The following is a 16465-nucleotide window of genomic DNA, read 5'->3' as shown; positions in this document are numbered from 1 at the left end:
GAACAGCATTTGGAAAAGTCTGGCTAATAAATGAAAATAAAATCAATCAGAGTTGGCCTTAACATACTGGAGATCTTTGATTTAAGCAATGTAGAACATTGAGGGCAAGATAGCACAGACGGTGTATATTGTTAATGGACTTTTAAAAATATTTTATAAAATACTTGATATTTGACAAGATACCACTAATACCATTGTATTAATTTGCTAATATATTTAGAGGCAGTGACAATATTGGCAAAGAGACAAGATGTATTTGTGCAAGGATACTCTTCAAGTGAAGGGAAGTTTTCAGCCATGTTCACCAAGCCAATAGTTGGCCTTTGTTCCTTTTAATATTCAGAAATTAGCTGGTTTTTGATACAGGAGCAAAACTTCAAAATTTGCACATGTCACAAGACTTGCAAGTGCTGCAAGACATAACCTACAATAGAATATGAACTGTAGAACAGATTAAGGTAATGCACAAGTGAACTGATACATTGGGGGGGGGGGGGAGTGGGAGGATGAGAAGAGGATATAGAAGGGTCAGCTAGCCTTCTCCCCCAATCGTTATTGTATTAAAGATTAATTCTTCTATATATAGCACTGAATTAAAAGATAATGCAAGCAGATACAATGAAAATGCATCGGTATAGCTCCTTGAATGTGGCAGGACAACTTGAGGATTGCAGAAATAAATCCAGTTAGCATATTTGATTTTATAATGACAAATTATGTTAACTTTATAAACCAAAGATGCTTGTGCCTCAGCTGGATTTATATGTATAATTATTAGGTAGAACAATAAATGGAATTTAATCCTGGTAAGTGTGAAGTGCTTCATTTTGGAAGGAATAATTAAAACAGGACATAAGCATTAAATGGGAGGGCACTGAAGAATGCAGAAGGACAGAAAGATCTAGAAATAACAGTTCATTGCTCTTTGTAGGTGGAATTTCATGTGGATAGAGTGGTGAAGAAAGCTTTTGATATGCTGGCCTTTATAAATCAAAGCATAGAAGTGATGTTGAGACTATTCAAAGCATTGGTGAGGCGAAATTTAGAATAGTGTGTACAGTTCTGGTCACCAAGTTATAGGAAGGATGTCAATAAGGTACAGATGATCCAGAAGATTTACTAAAATGTTGCCTGGATTTCAGAATCTAGATTACAAAGAAAGATTGAGTAGATTAGGTCTTTATTCATTGGAGCATAGAAGATTGAGTGGGGGATTTGATAGAGGTATTTAAAATTATGAGAGGGATAGATAGAGTAGATGTGAATAGGCTCTTTTCCTTGAGGGTAGGTGAGATTCAAACCAGGGGTCATGAGTTAAGAATGAGAGGTCTAAAGTTTAGAAGTAACATGAGAGGGAACTTCACTCAGGGAGTGGTGGCTGAGTGGAATGACCTTCCGGAAGAGGTGGTCACAGCAAAGTCAATTTTGTTATTTAAGGAAAAGTTGGATAGGCATATGGATGGGAGGGGATTGGAGGGCTATGGGCAAAGTGCAGGTAGGTGGGATTAGAGAAGATCACTTAGATCGGTACAGACTAGAGGGGCTGAGATAGCCTGTTTCCATACTGTAATTGTTATATGGTTAAATAAAGTACCAAGGGCAGTATGGGGATGACACCAAATACAATTCCAACATAAGGCACTATTTTCAAAAGAGAAAAGAAATAATGTTCCACCTCAATTTAGTTTTTCTCCTTCCAATAGGTAAGATTTCTCGTAAATGAAACAATTATCTTCATTACCTTGCCAAAGGATATTTTTTGTTACAACCCCATAAGGGAAGGTCGTGTCTCATGAGCCTAATTGAGTTTTTTTGAGGAGGTCACAAAATAAATTGATGAGGGTAGGGTGGTAGATGTGGTCTACATGGATTTTCGCACGCATTTGACAAGGTCCCCCATGAGACTCATCCAGAAAGTCAGGAGGCATGGGATCAGTGGAACCTTGTCCGTGTGGATAAAAAATTAGCATGCAGGAAGAAAGCAGAGAGTAGTAGTGGGCAGGAAGTATTCTGCCTGGAGGTCAGTGACTAGTGGAGTGTCACAGGGATCTGTTCTGGGACCCCTGCTCTATGTGATTTTGGTTGAAAAGGCGGTAGGATGGGCCAGTAAATTTGCGGATGGCACAAAGATTGGAGGAGTTGCAGATGGAGGTGAAGGTTGTCAAAGGTTACAACAGGATATAGACAGGATGCGGAGTTGGGTAGAAAAGTGGCAGATGGAGTTCAATCCGGGCAAGTGTGAGGTGATGCATTTTGGATGGACAAACCAGAAGGCTGAGTATGGGGTTAAAGGTTGGTTACTTAGGAGTGAGGATGAACAGAGGGACCTTGGGGTTCAAATCCATACATCCCTCAAGGTCGTCGCACAGGTTGATAGGATAGTTAAGAAGGCCTATGGGATGCTGGGCTTTATTAATAGGGGGATTGAGTTCAGGAGTAGAGAGGTTATGTTGCAACTCTACAAATCTCTGGTGAGACCACACTTGGAATATTGTGTTCAGTTCTGGTCCCCCATTATAGGAAAGATGTGGAAGCCATGGAGAGGGTTCAGAGGAGATTTACCAGGATGTTGCCTGGATGGAAAACAAGTTTTATGAAGCAAGGTTAGCAGAGCTGGGACTTTTCTCTTTGGAGCACAGAAGAATGAAAGGAGACTTAATATTATGAGAGGCATAGATAGGGTGGACAATCAGCACCAGTTTCCCAGGGCAGAATGGAAAACACCAGTTAGGGGAGGGAAATTTAGGGGAGACATCAGGGGCAAGGTTTTTTTTTAAAAAAAAGTTGTGGGTGCCTGGAATGCCTTGCCAGGGACAGTGGTGAAGGCTGAAACATTAGGAACATTTAAGAGACTCTTAGGCATATGGGCGAAGGAATAGAGGGTTATGGGGTTAGGGGTGTTTAGTACTTTTTTTATAAAAGGATATATGGGCCTGTACTGCGCTGTCATGTTCCATGTTCTATTCTTTTTCTCCCACTGATGCTACTCGACCTGCTGACTTCCTCCAGCAGATTGTGTTTGGCTTTAGTTTCCAGCATCTGCAGTATCCTGTGTGCCTACACTGCAGTGACACATTGTCTAAAGTGCAGTAGCACTGTGCTTAGGTCAACAAATACACCTCAAGCTGCCCAGCCAACAGCACAGAGAGCATCTAAACCAGGGGTGTCAAACTCAAATTCACGGAGGGCCAAAATTAAAAACTTGGACTAAGTCGAGGGCCGAACTAAATATTTATTGAAAATTTTCAACAACATCTGCATGTTTTCTCTTCTTTCAACATATGTAATGTTAAACTTTAGGATATAACTTTAGGAGGATAATGTTATAGGTCAGGAGTAGATAGCTCAAGTTCACCCTTTGCTTGACCTGAGGGAAACATATTTGGTCCCTATGGAGATGTAGTCAGCATTCACAGGCTGTGTCCATTTTGGCCTGCATCAGGACTCAGCATTTCCTGCTCACTCCTCAGGCTCTAGGCCTCTATTCACCCTCGACCCACCATTCCTCTACCTGACCAGTCCTTTACCCAACCTCTACTCACCCCTCACTCCACTCGCTCTGCCTCTACCCACCCCATCCTATACATGCCCCTCTACTGCCTCTCCCCTCAACCTGTTCCTCCCTCTACCCGTCTCTCACCCTCTAATCACCCCTCCCCTACTCGCCCCTCCCCTTTTACCTCTTCCCTATCCACCCCTCCTTCTACTCATCCCTCCCTCTAACTGCCCCTCGTACCACCATAACTTCCCCTGCCCATTACTCCTCACCTACACCCTCTGCCCAACCCTGCTTACCCACCCACTCAGGCCCAGCGCACTGCCGATCAGCCTTTGCGGACAGCCACCATCTCTCTCTTCACGTGCAGGGCCGAACCAGCCGTCCCTGGGGTCTGCGCGGGTGCAAGCGCTGAAGGCCGTGGCGACTGGGAGAAGTGCGCTCGCGTTGTGGAAGGGCCGTCCGGTGCCAGTCGCGCGGGGCTCGCGCTGCCCGGGGGCCGTGCGCAGCCTGCCATGCCCGTCGCGCCGACAGGAAATCACAGGCGCTCGCCCATCCGCCGCACCGCTCGACAGGTGGGAGAAGTGACTGGTTGTGCGGGGAGCCTTCCAACTGGCTTGCAGGCTGATGACATCGACAGACTTCTCGTGTTACAATTTCTCGTGTTACAATAGGGAAGGATGTGCAATGAAAGGGGAGGATGGTGGGGGTGACATTACCAAAAAACAGCATCGGCTCTCGTTGCAGGGCGGGCCACCTCTAATACATTTTTGAAATGATCTTGCGGGCCAAATATAATTATATCGCGGGCCAAATTTTGACATGTGTGATCTAAACCATCCAACTCCTGGCATGATTTTGAAACACAAGGCCGTTTTGATTTATTCGTAAGAATAATTTTCAATCCTGCCAGATATGATTGACAAGATGCAAACACAGCTTCTCATAATTTCTACTGCATTTCTGATGTCCATTTCATTCCAGATTGAAATCATGGCAAGCGATGGTCGAATATCTTCTCACATGGAAGAAATTAAAACAAAAAGACTTGCTGTTGATGCTGCCTTCGACTGGAAACATTTATTTGCTGCTTCAGGAGCAGGCCTTTGACCTGACTTTGTACTTCTACTCAAGACAAAGGGGAAAAAAAAAATCAACCACATGGGTTGCGGCTGGTTTTCACATTTTCTTTTGTTTTCAATTCCATGACTTAATCGGTCTGAAATTATCTCCAACCCTCATACTCTTGTATTTTTGGTTTCTTGATAATCTCAGATATAATCAGCCCATCCACAGAGACAAGGTTCCACTGATCCCATGCCTCCTAACTTTCTGGATGAGTCTCATGGGGGGGACCTTGTCAAATGCCTTGCTAAAATACATGTAGACCCCTTCAACAGGTAAAGCCCAACACTTTTCTTAGTCTTAGGTACTACCACAACATAATATTTTCTAAAATTTGAATTTTAAAATCCACCTCTTTAACCTAAATTTAGTCATTTAATCTCTTAAAATTAAAAAAAAAACCTGTATGTTGTTCAGTCTCATGCTTTGCATGACAAGGCTTCCAAGAAATAGCTTGTGACCATTATTACAAATGCTTAATTTGAAAGAACCTGGTCTGGGAAGGAAATAACTCCCAAATAACTGACACCAGAAACTCTTAGTTCCTTCAGCTGCAGAAATTTTGTGCAGAAAAAGTGGAAGCTGCCTATATATAATTTCCTATTTACTTTAAAAAAAACTATCTGGAGGAACACAGCAGATCAGGTTGCATCTGTGAAAGCAAAGGTGCAGTTGAGTTTCAGTTTGAAACCCTCCATCAAGTCAGTGTCAATGGGAGACCTTCATTATACAGACGTGAAGGGGAGGGGTGAGGCAGAGGCTGGAAGGCAAAAGATGGAACCAAGAGAAGAGGGCTGTGATGGGCAGATAGACTCTGGTGTGAATGGGGGAAGGGGAGACAATGGTTGGTGGATAGAGGTAAGGAAGATGAAAAATGGGGTAGATGGAGTCAGGTAGGGGAGGAGAGAGTGGAGGTAGACAGTGTTCCTCCAGCAGTCTGCCTTTTAGTCTAAATTACAGCTTCTGCAGTCTTGTGTCCTACAATAAATTGATTGGCATGTTGCTGATTTGTCATTACCACTCAGGAGTACTTTTTGAAATAGATATTGGCAGTCACTGTTCCTAAATTGCAATTGTGAAAATACAACGCATGTTCTTGTGGGCAAAGTCATTGATTTATCCAGAGGTCACAACAATACCCTACAATTTTAACTTCTCTTTTGATCATCTATATGGGGAAATGAACAAAAGAATGAAGATGCAACAAAGCTCTGTGAATTGTTATCCGAATGATGAGAAATCTCAACAGTTTGCACCTGGTTTACGAGATGATATTTCTCATATTACTATTCAACTCATCACGATTTCCTGAACACTAAGATATGATTCACTAAAAATTTTATTATACTGTGCAACAATGAATGAGATTAAATTAAAAAAGGGTTTATTAGGAATAATATTCAATAGTCTCGAAAAATCAGTCAGTTCAGCATGAAATTAAAGGACTAAATTAATGGAATTTCAATATACATGGATAATAAATCCCTGCTACAATTCAAAAACAGATTACATATAACAAAATATGCCAGCAGGGATTTTAAATATTAATATAAACTAGTTTCAGCAGGAATCTCAATGTTTTTGTCAGTATCATTTCAAAACAAATTCAGACCTCAACACACCCAACTGAAAGTGACCAAAAATAACCAGTTTGTTGCTTGAAAAATCTTGTCAGTTGTCATTTTCAACCTGCACAGCTGCTCCATTACACAATGACATATACTCTGAAGTTTGCAATTGTTTGTGTTGGAGCTCTCAGTGCAATACTGTAACGCACATTAAATGAAGAACATCCTGGAATTTCCCTAAGGCAGAAACATTGAATTTAGAACCTCAAATGTCAGATTTGTCTCGTGTTGATTCGCTGAGGGGCAATTATGGAAAAAAAAATTGGCACAAAGCAAAGAAAGATCATTGGTCTATTAAATAAAGTGGAACTACAGAGGAGTTGCCTTCTGTGTACAACAGCAAAATCGGTCATCTCTAGGTGTTTCTCAATGCCTTTTCTGTGGCAACTGAAGGTATGCCTCAAAAAGTGCTCTATTTATCCTCAGACAGCTCCAAGAAAAGTGTAGAGAACAAAACAAAGGACTCTACATCACCTTTGTTGACCTCACCAAAGCCTTCGACACCGTGACAGGAAAGGGCTTTGGCAAATACTAGAGCGCCTCGGATGCCCCCCAAAGTTTCTCAACATGGTTTTCCAACTGCACGAAAACCAACAAAGTCGGGTCAGATACAGCAAGGAGTTCTCCAAACCCTTCTCCATTAACAATGGCGTGAAGCAAGGCTGCGTTCTCGCACCAACCTTCTTTTCAATCTTCTTCAGCATGATGCTGAACCAAGCCATGAAAGACCTCAACAATGAAGATGCTGTTTACATCCGCCACAGCATGGATGGCAGTCTCTTCAATCTGAGACAGAAGAGCAACTTGTCCGTGAACTACTCTTTGCAGATGATGCCGCTTTAGATGCCCATTCAGAGCCAGCTCTTCAGTGCTTGACGTCTTGTTTTGTGGAAACTGCCAAAATGTTTGGCCTGGAAGTCAGCCTGAAGAAAACTGAGGTCCTCCATCAGCCAGCTCCCCACCATGACTACCAGCCCCCCCACATTTCCATCGGGCACACAAAACTCAAAACGGTCAACCAGTTTACCTATCTCGGCTGCACCATTTCATCAGATGCAAGGATCGACAACGAGATAGACAACAGACTCGCCAAGGCAAATAGCGCCTTTGGAAGACTACACAAAAGAGTCTGGAAAAACAACCAACTGAAAAACCTCACAAAGATTAGCGTATACAGAGCCGTTGTCATACCCACACTCCTGTTCGGCTCTGAATCATGGGTCCTCTATCAGCATCACCTACGGCTCCTAGAACGCTTCCACCAGCGTTGTCTCCGCTCCATCCTCAACATTCATTGGAGCGACTTCATCCCTAACATTGAAGTACTCGAGATGGCAGAGGCCGACAGCATCGAATCTACGCTGTTGAAGATCCAACTGTGCTGGGTAGGTCACATCTCCAGAATGGAGGACCATCGCCTTCCCAAGATCGTGTTATATGGCGAGCTCTCCACTGGCCACCGTGACAGAGGTGCACCAAAGAAGAGGTACAAGGACTGCCTAAAGAAATCTCTGGGTGCCCGCCACATTGACCACCGCCAGTGGGCTGATATCGCCTCAAACTGTGCATCCTGGCGCCTCACAGTTCGGCAGGCAGCAACCTCCTTTGAAGAAGACCGCAGAGCCCACCTCACTGACAAAAGACAAAGGAGGAAAAACCCAACGCCAAACCCCAACCAACAAACTTTCCCCTGCAACCGTGTCTGCCTGTCCCGCATCGGACTTGTCAGCCACAATCGAGCCTGCAGCTGACGTGCACATTTACCCCTCCATAAATCTTCGTCCGCGAAGCCAAGCCAAAGAAGAGGGGGAATTGACATGGTCTTTAATATGCCAAATCCAAGGGAAATAAAGGAGCACCACCAATCATCATAAATAATCTTTTTGACCTCATCTTGAGCAGGCATGTTAGTGTCCTTTATAATATGTGTATCCTCAGAGGGCCTAATTATGCTCAAATCTCATACCCAGGCCACAGTGTCTATAATCCAAAAGCTTCATTTCTGAAAAAAGCAGTCACATTAAACTGCAAAATGTATGACAAGTGATTATGAACTGGACAGATGAAAAGTTTCAAGTGCACCTTGAAAGCACCTTTGGTAAAAGTATAACATCACTCTTGGCTTGTGGGAATCTCTGCCCCCTGACCTCTCAAAACAGCGTAAATAGACTTAAATCCATTCATCTGAAGCACAAATAAGCCCATTACAACTGCGGAATATAATGACCCACAACCCTAACTCCCCAGCCAACAATTCTTGCTCCACCATAGTCTGGGGCCCTACATCAGATTTGTCAGGATCTCAAAACCCAGGGAAACTGGAATGGATAGAAGTCATCTTCCATTTTATTGACTGCCCAATGATAAGGGGATGAGAAGTCTCATTCAACAAATTAACACCATTCACAACTGAGACAAGACATTTTGCAGCCTGTAGGAAGAAAATAAAATGCCTGTTTTTCTTTCTCTGTTTTCCTACCAGCTTTAGACCACAATTTTTTCAGGATCTTCCACACAACAGAATTTTTCTAATGAAAGCAAGAAAATACTTACAATTCAGCAGTGAGATAATAACTAAGGAATCTGAACACAGCAGAATACATTCTTTTAAAACATTCCTGCAATTTTGGGACAACTGGTTGTTTTCAAGTCTTCCTACACAAACGAGTGGACCTTGGCTTAAAACAATATTATCTAAAATAAACAGATTTAGATTAAAGGAAAAGATGAAAACAAGCAAATCCAGGACACAGCATATAGATTGAGGTTGTATTCAAACCATAGTTATGCGCTGACCTGGAAGCAGGGTGTGGTAGAAACTACAACTAAAAAACAAATAAGGAAGATCGAGTTTGAGCAAAAGCAGTTCATTGGCTACATTGACTTGCAGAATCAGAATTTATTGTCATGAACAAGTCATGAAATTCAGAGTTTTGCAACAGCATCATAGAGCAAACATTCATATTATAACCATCTTACAATATTACTATAAATAAAAAAAATAATAGTGCATGAAAAGTAGGGCAGTGTTTTTGGCTCATTGATTATTCAGGAACCTAATAGCAGAGGGGAAGAAGCTGTCCTTGTGCCATTAAGTGCTCATTTTTCGGCTCCTGTATCTTTTTCCTCAATGGTAGCAGAATGAAGATGGAATGGTGGGGGTCTTTGAGGTAAGAGGCTGCTTTTTATAAGACACCGCCTCATGTAGATGTCGTCAATGGAGTGAAGTCTGGTGCCTGTGATGTCGCAGGCCAAATTAACAACCCTTTGGAGTTTATTCTTGTCTTGAGAATTGCCGCCTCCAAACAATGCAATGATGCAACCTGTCAGAATGCTCTCCACAGTACACCTGTGAAGGTTTGAGAGCCTTCGGTGACATACCGAATTTCAAATATCTCACAAACTATAGCCACTGGTGAGCCTTCTTCACAATTCCATCAACATGGAGGCTCCAGGACAGATCTTCGGAGATGTTGACACCCAGAAATTTGAAATCATGACCCTCTCTGCTACTAAGCTCTCAATGTGGACTGGGTCATGTTCTCCTGACTTCCTTCTGAAGCCCACAATCATCTCTTTGGTTTTGCTAATGTTGAGTGCAAGGTTGTTGTCATTACACCATTCAATGAGTTGATCTATGTCCCTCTTGTACGCTTCCTCATTGCCGTTTACAATTCTGCCGACAACTGTTCTCAATTAAATAACTTAAAAATACTTGTAATCATTCTCAGAGAAGTTGTACAATATGAACACATCAATCTCCAGTGCTTCATACAGCCTAGACATTTCTCTCATTAAGTAGTACAAAAGTATTTCCTTGCTTTGTGAACATGTTGTGTCAATAAGATTCACATTTTTGCCAGCCATAGCAGAAAATATTTTTTCCTTAAATGAGATTTTCCCCCTTTTCAAACGTCTTTCAATATAACCATTAAAAGACAGGAATTAACTGCCTTTTAACCGCTTCAGCTACCTGTGTAAATGCAACGAAGGTGGGATGCGGTGGGGGGGGGGATCTTTTTCAACCCATGTCTGATACTACCAAGGTAGGTAGTATCAGAGCTGATGTGTTTCGCAATGTCTTCTGTCTAAAAGGGTTCAAACAGGACACCAGTGCTGCAATCATGCAGGACGCTGACTCTATAATTCTATGGGTCCCGCCTCCTTTCGTACTGACCTAGCATTTATTGCCTTTAAAGATGGGTTGTTCATACATCAATTAAGTGGGTTATCAGTATAAAAAGGCCTTTAGGGGTGGGGGTGGGTGGAAAATCAAATATTCAGTGGCATATCTAGGGAAAATAGCACCTATGGCAAGCTCGGAAATTACGCCTGCCCCTGTTAAAATGTAGTTACTTCACCCTGCAAATTAATGCTATTCACAGCACCTTATATCTTGCAGTTGGAAGGGAAGAGGAGCCCACATCATTTTGTGTTGGAGACTGGGGCAGTGATTTGGCTGGTCTAACCTTGAGGTCACTCGACCACTACAATGTTTTCTTTCAACAGCAGTAAAATTAAAATTCTGTCTATGCCCAACTCTGGTAGAAAAATACCAAGTACAAATTCTTAAGTTGGATTAACAGTTTATTCTTATGAATTTCTCTTCCTTTATTTCAGCATGTTTCTGTGAAGGAGTTCATTTCAGACACTTGGTATGTCCATCCATGATCTGAATTGAAATAGAATACTAAGTTCTTGATGAAGTCAAAAGGAAGTTGTTCAAACCATGTTCTAGAACTCTGCAGATATTCTTAGGCAAAAATCTCAATGGAAGTGCTCAAGATTGGGATTGAACTTGGGTCATTGAAGCTGTGGGGCAGAGGTCCTATTAAGAGAGAGGGGACTGGAAGGTGCAATTGAACTTAAGAGTAAATGCAGCAGAATGTAAAAGGATGAAATGCTGAGGCTTTATAAAGGCCACATTCAGTGTATTGAGAGCAGTTCTGAGCTCCGTATCCAAGGATATCTGACGTGAGAGCATCCAGAGGAGCTTTATGAGAAGCCAACTCAATATTGATTGGCCTAGATAGAATGGATGTCGAGAAGACATTTCCAACGCGAGAGGAGAGGACAAGTGAGCATAACCTCAGAATAAAAAGATGTCCCTTTGGACCAGAGGTAGGAAATTTCTTCAGCAAGCGTATGGAAATCTGTGGAATTCATCAATGCAGACAGACAAGTTTTTGGGTATATTTAAAGCCGAGATTGATAAGTTCTTGATTGGTAAGGGCCTCAAAGATTATGGAAGGAAGGCAGGAGAATGGGGCTGAGAAGAAAAATACATCAGCCATGATTCAAATAGTGAAGCACACTTGATGGGCTGAATGGTCTAACTCTGCTCCTTCGTCTTATGGTTTAAATCAGCCATGATCCTATTGAACGTGACATGAATGATGATTTTAAAAAAAAATTTAGGGTTATACAATTTAAGGGTTTTTTCCCCCCCATATGGTATTCAAAGCATAACAAAGAGAAAAAATAAATGTATGCTTTTTGAAGTGAGGATCTATAGTTTGACAACAATGACCTGGAGGATCAGAATACAATGCAGGATAGATGAACAAGCATAATAAAGTGTAGAAATGCATGTTGGGGCACGGGGATATAGCAGTTAAACTCCTATACACAAAAGAGATATGATCTGGGATAGTTCAGCTATTATCACATTGTATATCTAAAAATGTAAGGAAGTAATTTTGCAGTTACTGAAAACTTTAGTTGGGCTGCTCTTGAAGTACCATGAGTAAAGGTTAAAACCTTGTGTTTTTGATTCGTAGTTAATTTTGTGTCCATCCTTTGAAGAAAAAGTATTGTTTATAGTGTTACCATAGTGACTGTGATGTAATATCCAGGAAGACCAAGAGCTTGTATCTCATTCTTCAACGAAACATGAAAGAGATGTGAGCTCAAGATACTTTTCTTTGAATTGGTCTTGTATCATCTTATTTTGTCTATTTCTTATATCTATTTAAAGTTGAATATCATTATATCTTTAAGTACAATATGCTTTTAGTCATAGTTATAAAAATCAATGTGAAGTTATGCAAAACTTTTATTGTTTTATCAATGAATTAAATATGCTTGAAGCTGCATCTACGAGGTTTGGTTTATTGGATTAATAAGATATTAATTCGGAATATTGTCCTTGCGTTTCCTTGAAGATGACACGTTTTGAAATTAGTATATATTAGAACCTAGAAAATGTCATCTATATTTTGATTCAAAGGAAAGTTATAATTGTGAACTTTGTTTGGAAGAAAGGCTCATAAAATTTGTCTGAAAGTTGATTTAAAATCAATAAGCATTTAAACTTTAACGAGAAGTCCAGTTTTCTGTGAGAATATTCCAGAAGCCTCTAAGAGAACATGTTTGATTGCACAGTTTAAAATTAAGTCAAAGACTGCAAGACACCTGTAACCTTGAAAAATAAGATACTGCTCTGGTTTGCAGAATCCGGCTGGAAGCCCAGAAATATTATTGCAAATATTTATTATAAATACCTGATAAGAAAGTTATGTGTGGAATACAGAGACAATTCAGTCATAGAAATCCTCTTAAATGGACCAAGCAAGGAACAAATTTGTTTACAGTTCTCAGGAACCAGGGTAGGTTAGCAGAAGTCAGGCTGCAGTATGAAGAATCCAAGATGGAGAAGAAGTAGTCTCGTCGGGCTAAAGACCTTGAGCAAACAGCTCCTCTCAAAGAACTGTTTGTGAGTTGAACCAGCAAGGCAAACCAACAATGCTTGGCAGGAGACTGGAGCTAGCCACCATCGAAGAAGCGGCTTCAATCACAAAAGCATTGTAAACCTCATTAGCTGACTTAAAGGTTAGTGGGACTGGAAACAGATGAATGTACATTGCAAAGTCCCACTGGTGCTGTACCGAGTGAAATGCTGAAGATGGAGACTCAATCAGCCGTAGCTGAAAGTTCAGGTGTGAATCCTGATGATAGCATTTCCAAAGTTATGAGCACAGGAAGATCTTCAAAGGCATCTAGAGCAAGTACAGTTTCCCATGCTTCAAGCATATCAGCTATGCATGCTAAGGCACAAGCAGCCTTGGCTACTACTATCTATGCACAATGTGAGTGGTTGGAGAAAAGACATGCTTTAGGACATATGGAAGCTGAAATGAAGAATCAGCAACTAAGGCAAGAAGTTGAAATGAAGAATCAGCAACTGATGTTACAAATGGCTAGTGAAGAATGAAAAAAGATTATTGAAGAGAGAAAAGTCTAGAGCTTGAGGAACAATATGCTAATGAATATGGCCAAAGTAAAAGCATTAGCTCAGGCTTCTGCAAGATCTATCATTCAGTGAAATACCCAAAGGACTATCACCTAACATTCCAGCATATTAATGGGTACATCAGTCACAAGAAAAGAGTCTACTCGAGCAAGGAGCCATGGGTGGTGCTACGAATGCTCAAATGACAATGACCATTCCTGTGGAAAGGGCTAGTGACATTCAATCTCTTCAGAGTGCATAATATATGAATCTTCCCAAAAGGAGAGTATTTCAAAGAAGTTCAACCATGCCAGTTGATCATACTCAATCATTGATGTCTTGTCCTGATGAAGAACCAGCAACAAGATAAGGATCTCCACCAATGCCATCATTTATATACCAAGGTCCCCATCAATGCCATCACTTACAACTCCAGGTCCTACACTTATGGTACCAGTTCAAGTTCCATATGCTCCATTCACAAGACAGCCAGTCGCAAGCCATGGTGGACAAGGCAATATATCATCACTCATAGCAAAACAAAATGAAATTTCTGCTATGTTAGCGCAGTAATAAGGTTCATATGGTTTATCTAAGGAAATTCCAGTTTTCCATTACAATAACTGACGTCATGGAATCCTTTGAACATCACATTGAAAGTAATACTGAAGGTCATCTGTATTACCTGGAACAGTATACTGGAGGACAGGTGAAGGAGTTAGTCAAAAGTTGCCAATATTTGAATCCAGAACAAGGTCTTAAAAGGGCAAAAGAATTATTGCATCATCATTCTGATGATGAACATAAGATTGCAAAGAATAACAAGATTCTTTCTTGGTTATCAATAAAATCAGAGGACATAAAGGCTTTACAACCATATGCACTCTTTTTGATAGGATGTTGTAACGCAATGGGAAGTAGTGTACATTTGCAAGAGCTGAATTTGCTTGCTAATTTGTCGATTATGGTCAATAAATTACCTTATAAGCTGAGGGACTTGTGGAGAACCAAGGTTGCAGAGGTTAAGATTCTTCCTGAAATGGACACCACTTTTGAGGATGTTACACAATTTTTGGAATGAGATGTGCATGTTAAAAGTGCACCAGTATTTGGAAATATTAAAGATACTTCAATAGTTCCTAAAGATGTAAAGACGTCTAAATCATCCTTTCAACAGAAACCAAAGAGAAATACCTTCATTACTACTGTGTCAGATACAAGGAAACAAAGGAAAAAGATCAGACTCTTCAGGAAAGCTGTTTGTATTGCAAAGATAAGCACGGTTTAGAAAAATGTTCACGATTGGAGAAAAAGTCATATGACGAGAAATTTACCTTTTTAAAGAATAGAATAGATTTCAGTTGCTTGTGTAAAGGACACAACAGCAAAACTTGTAATAAGCGACTCAGTTGTGATACATACAGTTTAAAGCATCCCAAGTTACTGCATAATCAACGAAGTAAAGTTGAGAAAGAAGTCAAACAATCTGAATCCAAGACTAAAGAAACAGTGATTCAGACAAACAGTCTTACTGGGACCGGTTACAAAGCTCTCTCAATAGTTCCTGTGAAAGTTAAAGCTAAAAAAGGAAGTTTCATACTGAAGACCTAGGCATTTCTTAATCCAGGAAATACCGCATTATTTTGTACTGTTGAATTGATGAAAAACTTAATCTTCATGGTAAAAGATCACAGATCTTGTTGAAGACAATGAACGATGAAAAGAACCTTGAAACTAATATAATTTCAGGTTTACAGATTGCTGGATTGAAGAGTAATGAATTTTGCAATCTTCCAAGTGTACATACTCAAAAGATTATGCCTGTGAATAAGGAGAATATTCCCTATTAGGATGATATCAAACAGTGGGATCATCTAAAAGATGTTTGCTTACCTCAGATTGATGCTAAAATTGAGATGTTAATTGGATTAGATGTACCAAAAGCTCTTCAACCTCGAGAAGTAATAAGGAGTCAAAATAACAGACCTTATTCTGTGAGAATGTTGCCTGGATGGACAATTAACAGACCATTAGGAGGAAAAATGAATAATGATCAGGAGTTGCCGAATGTAAATATCAACAGAATTTCGTTGTCAAACTTAATGATCTGTGGGAACAACCATTTAAAAGTGATTTCACTGAATGTCTCATAGATATTTAAGAACCTTTGAAGGAGGACAAACAGTTTAGGGATTTAGTTTCAAATTCTGTTAAATATGTTGATGGTCATTACTGTATAGCATTACTTTTGAAGAGAAATTTGTATGCCACACAATAAAATAATTGCAGAACAGCATATGCTGAATTTGAAGAGAAAATTTAAGAAAACTTCTTTTCATTTGGAATATACCAATATTATGTTGGACATGATAATCAAGAGGGTTATGTTGAAAAGGTATCAGAAGACATCTTGGAACGTAAATAAGGTAGAAAATCGTATTTACCTTATCATGGAGCTATACATCCACAAAAGAGGAAACTGCACGCAGTATTTGATTGTGAAGCATCATTTCAAGGAGTTTCATTAAATTCTCAACTTTTATAAGGTCCAAACTTAACCAATACTTTAATAGGTGTTCTGATAAGATTTTGTAAAGAGCCTATTGTAATTGCTGCAGATGTTTCATCAAATGAAAGTATCATTAGAAGACCATGATTTTCTACGATTGTTATGGTGGCCTAATGGTGATTATAGAAAAGATATGGTTGAATACAGAATGACAGTTCATCTATTTGGAGCAACTTCGTCACAGAGTTGTGCAAATTTTGCTCTCAGGAAGTGCACTGGAGATAATGAAGAGTAATTTAGTTCTCAAGCTATAAGCATCATCAGAAATAATTTCTATGTTGATGATCGTCTTACTTCAATGGTTTCAGAAAAAGAACCAATAGATCTTTATCATGAGTGAACAGAAATCTGTAATAGAGGAGGTTTCTTTCTTATGAAATGGATTAGCAACAGTTGAGATGTGTTAGCTATTATTC

At 40.2% G+C, this 16465-nt stretch overlaps 1 protein-coding gene across 2 annotated transcripts in view; it reads right to left on the bottom strand.

Moving 5' to 3' along the window:
* cnksr3 (cnksr family member 3) overlaps nucleotides 1-16465 on the bottom strand; it is a 94652-nt gene that overhangs the window by 40289 nt on the left and 37898 nt on the right. The window lies entirely within an intron of this gene.

Source organism: Narcine bancroftii, chromosome 4 (assembly GCF_036971445.1).
Source record: "Narcine bancroftii isolate sNarBan1 chromosome 4, sNarBan1.hap1, whole genome shotgun sequence".
NCBI classification, from domain to species: Eukaryota; Metazoa; Chordata; class Chondrichthyes; order Torpediniformes; family Narcinidae; genus Narcine; species Narcine bancroftii.
Note: the sequence above shows the minus strand (reverse complement) of the source record. Positions and strands in the feature narration are given on the sequence as shown.